Genomic DNA, 5,308 nt, shown 5'->3' with positions numbered 1-5,308 from the left:
AGCTGAGGGAAAGCCCCCTCTGCATAAACCAGAGCATGAAGTCCAGTGTCAACAGGAGCCTCTTAAGCACACGGCTGTGCCTTTCAGCAAATAAATGAACAACAGTTTTCTTTCCAGAGGGTAACTAACCCAAAACGAGCATCTAAAAAGTGCTCTAAATGTAACCTTTAACGAGCACTTTGCCACTGCTTTTTTATGGTGCTTAAACTAATAAACACATTTTATACATATAAAGCGATGATGTCCTTCGTATTTATGCTGCTCATGCTTGGATTCTGATCACTTATCTGGATAATTAAGCAATATCAGCGAGGAGGCAGATACCAGGAATCTGATATTAATCCATCCCTCTTAATAGCGACTCAAAACCACTGAGGTGGAAAAAGCAGCCCTCGCCTCTTTAATCCCCTTTTACCAACATTTTGGCATCGGCACATCTCATTTATTCACAAACGGGAGTCCAACACATACTATTGCTGGCTTATGCCTAATTTAGGAGAGATAGATAGATAAATAGATAGATAGATGGACAGACAGATAGATAGTCAAGGTATGCTAAGGAAATTGCAAAAAGGGGGGGGTGGAAGGAGGGGTGAAGATTACAAAAATTACTCGTGGGAATAATTCATAAGTGGTTCACAGCGTTTCAGCCGCAAGAGGTAAAAGCTAAGTGCCTGGATCTTGTTTGTGTTGCTTTTTGGGCACAAATACTCTGTTTAGAATTCTGTGGTGGCATCAGGAGTGCCTGAGGAGTTATCCATTTGGAGGAGCGGGGAGGAACATAAACAAATAAATCAGACTGAAGATGCAAACTTTCTGTTGAGAATTTTCTTCAGTTTCCATTTCTGAATCTTATTTTCCCTCCAAAAAAACAACAACAGATGATGAAGATTTAATGTGGCTCTCCATCCATGCAGTTGGTGCTTTACAATGACCCAGAGGACAGGCCCCAGACCCAAGGGGATTGCAATCTAGATATAAAAACACATGAAACAACACAGAAATGGAGGCGGGGGTAAAAATTAAAAAAAGGGGGAAGTTCTGCAGTCATTTCATTTATGCACAACTTCTGTTCAGGCGTTCTTCCTTGCTTGTATGATAGGAAAAGCTTGTCTTGCCTTCAGGTCAGCTAGGTAGGCCCTACCACTGTCCATGTTCTGCAGCAGAAGTTAACAAAACTATGCATATGATGGAGAAAGGGGATGCTGTTGTTGTTGTTTAGTCGTTTAGTCATGTACGACTCTTCGTGACCCTATGGACCAGAGCACGCCAGGCACTCCTGTCTTCCACTGCCTCCCGCAGTTTGGTCAAACTCACTGCCTTGCCGTGGCGAAGGGGCTTGAATAACTCAGAGAAGCTGTGAACTATGCTGAGCAGGGCACCCAAGATAGACAGGTCATAGTGGAGAGTTTTGACCAAACATGATCCACCTGGAGCAGGAACCGGCAAGCCACTCCAGTATCCCTGCCAAGAAAACTCCATGGACAAAGACAACAGAAAGGGGATAGGCGAATGTTATTTCTTTCCTCCCTCTTTCAAACTCTGCAAGCTGTGGGCTGAAGCTGACCATTGGATGATTCAGAACAGAAAGTCCTTCTTCACACAGGTGCATACACTAAGGGACTCAATCCCACAGCAGTCAGTGATGGCCACCAACTCGAATGACTTTAGAAAAGAATTCTAAAAATTCATGGAGGAGGATGTCGACGAGGCATGTTGGCTATGTTCTGCCTCCATAGTCAGAGTCAGAAGTGTGATGTAATGGTTAAGAGCGGTAGTCTCGTAATCTGGGGAACCGGGTTCGCGTCTCCGCTCCTCCACATGCAGCTGCTGGGTGACCTTGGGCCAGTCACACTTCTCTGAAGTCTCTCAGCCCCACTCACCTCACAGAGTGTTTGTTGTGGGGGAGGAAGGGAAAGGAGAATGTTAGCCGCTTTGAGACTCCTGAAGGGGAGTGAAAGGCAGGATATCAAATCCAAACTCTTCTTCTACCAGTTGCTGGAAGCTACAGGGGGGGAGAGGACTCTTGCACTTGAGTCCTGCTTGCAGGTTTCCCACAGGCATCTGGTTGGCTACGATGAGGACAGGGTGGTGAGCCATTGGCCTGATCCAGCAGGCTCTTTTTATGTTCTTATGTTATCCAGATCTCCCCCTGCCCCTCCAATGTGTGGAAGGAGACTAGGCTGGGCAACAGAAATATGACAGGAGGGCCAGACCCAGCAGGTGTGTCCCCAGTCTCCTCCCTCATGTGATACTAACCATGTGAGTAAGAATACCTGAATTGGACTGTACTCAGATAAAGTAGGGCATAGTGCCCTCAATATGTTATTGGGTTGCAGCTCTCATGTTCTCTGGCTATTGACCACCCTGACTGGGGCTGGCGGGAGTTGGAACCCAACAAAATTTGAAGGGCACCATGCTGGCTTCCCATGCAGTAGGGTATAAATACTAGGGAGATGTGTCAAAATCTGCATGGGAATTTGTGTGTGAATATTCACCTTTCCTCAGTTCTGCTGAGTGTGATTGTTTCATGTTCTGCTGCTACCTTGGTGTGATTTCCTCCCCCGCTCTGACTGGGGGCTTCTATCTCCTTATTGGATCCATCTCATGGACAACCTGTTTCTAGTGCATATTATGTTGACGGGATATTGCACTACTATTGCCGGAATGAGACTGGCACAAGCAGAGCAGGGAGAACTAAACCCAGCTTTTCGGGAAGCCAACTAGAAAAGCCATTTTTAAAAGGTGCAATAAAATTGAATCTGGCTCACTATTATTTTGTTCTTTGCATATTGGCCATAGGGAGTTTCTGGGGTTCTTATGGAATATAGATAAATATATGGATATACACACATGCACACACCATCACATATCCTTGATATGCTAGATGTTCTTCTATCCGTTAGAAACTGTAAGCCAGGCTTTCCCAAGCCATGTTATTGGGGTCTGGTGGGAATTAGAATCCAAAACATTTGAGGGCACCAGGTTGAAGAAGGCTGGAGTTCATGACCTTTAACTTGGTCAGCAGATGATCCGCAATAACATTATTCAAATATTCCATTCTCATCGTTTCCAACCCAAGGTGGACGCCAAGAATAAAATCATAATCATTATGAGTGGTTTTGCACTATTAGACTGACCTTTAATTAAAGGTCTGGCAGTACTTTGTAAAGATTAATTAAGCATCATTTTTTCCCCTTTCAACCAAGAATATAATAAGCCACTGAGTTAAGGGTTTCACCTTAAATTACCAAGAAGCAACTACAGCTAAGGATCTATGCATTTACCCCCATTAAACCATTGCTCAAATTGTGTCTATTTTCAAATTTCTTCAGCTTTTCTATTTGCCCATGTGTTCAGTTGTGGAGGAAAAGGGAAATATGTGGGATATTATCCATTTTTGACCAGCTTATGTAACATCCAGTTGGCATGAAAGAATGTTTAACACTTCACCAAAAAAGGATCTTCCTGACACATGTTAAGCTCAGTCAGTAGAGCAGGAGACATTCCATCTCAGGGTTGTGGGTTCAAGACCCATTTTGGGGGAAATTGTACTGCACTTCAGGGGTTTGGACCATACAGGCCTTGTGGTCCCTTCTAACTACAGTTCCATGCGTCGAAACCATGTACACACCATACATGAAAAGCATATTTGAAGCACAAATGCCTTCCAAGAATCCTGGGAACTCTAGTTTACCCCTTGCAGAGCTACAGCACCCTTAACAACCTACAGTTCCCAGGATTCTTTGGGGGTGGGGAGTGTGCTTTAAATGTATGATGTGTATACTGCCACCGTCCATTGTTCAATCTCAAAACCTCAAGGGTAACTTCAACAACCTGTCAGAGTCGGCCCTACCATTGGGCAAAATGAGGAAACTGATTCAGTGAACAAATGAAACATAGGAACACTGCCTTAGACTGAATCAGATCAATAATAATAATAATAATAATAATAATAATAATAATAATAATAATAATAATTTATATCCCACCCTCCCCAGCCGAAGCCGGGCTCAGAGTGGCTAACAACAATGTCGCTTTCTCTTTCTTCTCTTTGGCAATCACTCATAGCCGAGTAAGATCGCCTTTCATAAACACAGTTTTAACAGTTAATCTGTAAGTGACTGTGGAGGCCAATTCCTTCCACAGTGGGGACATAGGTTTGTGGGTGGGAGTTGATCACAGTGAGGGTTTGCCAAGCATGCCTTCCTCTTAGCACATTTCTCCCTTTTGTCCTGAGTTCAAAGACCATGACACCTTTGGTAAAGGCTGTTCTCCAACTGGAGCACTTGCAGGCCAATGTTTCCCAGTTGTTGGTGTTTAAACTACTTTTTTTTTTTTTTTTAGATTTGCCTTGACAGAGTCTTTAAACCTCTTTTTGTTGACCACCAGCATTACGTTTTCCATTTTAAAGTTTGGAATAGAGTAGTTACTTTGGAAGATGACCATCAGGCATCCGCACAACATGACCCGTCCAACAAAGTTGATGTTGAAGAATCATTGCTTCAACACTGGCGATCTTTGCTTCTTCCACTACACTGGTCTTAGTTCGCCTGTCTTCCCAAGTGATGTGTAAAATTTTTCGGAGACACCATTGATGGAATCTTTCGAGGAGTTGGAGAAGGCGTTTATAAGTGTTCAGTGTTTCACAAGCATACAGTACTGTTTGCACAGTGACTGTCCACAATTTCAGGACAGGATGGTTGTGGCTCTCCACAATTACAAGACAGAGAGTTCTTCCCATCCCTACCTGGAGATGCCAGGGATTGAACCTGGGACCTTCAGCATGCGAAGCAGATGCTCTACCACTGAGCTATGGCATTTTCTTGTAACAATATCCTGAAAAATGAACCAACCTAGTAGATGAGAGCTGGAGTCCAACAGCATCAGGATAGGATACCCATTCCTGATCTAAATGAACTTAGGTGTAGACCTAACAGGCACTCTTTTAGACAAATCCAGTTTAATAAGGTTCTAATAGGGTGCCCAGGTGGCATTTCTTTCCTCTTCCCATTATTTAGTTATTCCCTTGGTACCCTGGTTTATCCTCTAGAACACCAGGCCGGCATCTTGCAACATGGCCTGTGGTCTCCATTAGCTGAAGTTATAGCAATTTGGCTGGTTTCTGAGATGCAATACCCTGTGTATGATATTCAGTAAGATCCCATGCCAGTAGAGGAAACTATCAGGTTATTTAGAAAATAATTAGCCTTCTGTTTCAATGACAAGAAGGAATGGCAGCGTGTAGGCAGAAAACTGAGGCATTGCCTTTACCTACCTGCTGATATATATATATATATATATATAT

The 5,308-nt window shown here is 43.5% G+C and overlaps 1 non-coding gene across 1 annotated transcript; it reads right to left on the bottom strand.

The window, feature by feature from the left end:
* Positions 1-4,751: 4,751 nt before the first annotated feature.
* TRNAA-CGC (transfer RNA alanine (anticodon CGC)) lies at positions 4,752-4,820 on the bottom strand. Its single transcript has one exon. It is a non-coding gene; the product is annotated as a tRNA-Ala (tRNA).
* Positions 4,821-5,308: the final 488 nt, after the last annotated feature.

The sequence above is a fragment of the Podarcis muralis genome, chromosome 1 (assembly GCF_964188315.1).
Source record: "Podarcis muralis chromosome 1, rPodMur119.hap1.1, whole genome shotgun sequence".
Lineage (NCBI taxonomy): Eukaryota > Metazoa > Chordata > Lepidosauria > Squamata > Lacertidae > Podarcis > Podarcis muralis.
The sequence above is the reverse complement of the archived record's forward strand: the minus strand, read 5'-3'. Positions and strand labels throughout refer to the sequence as shown.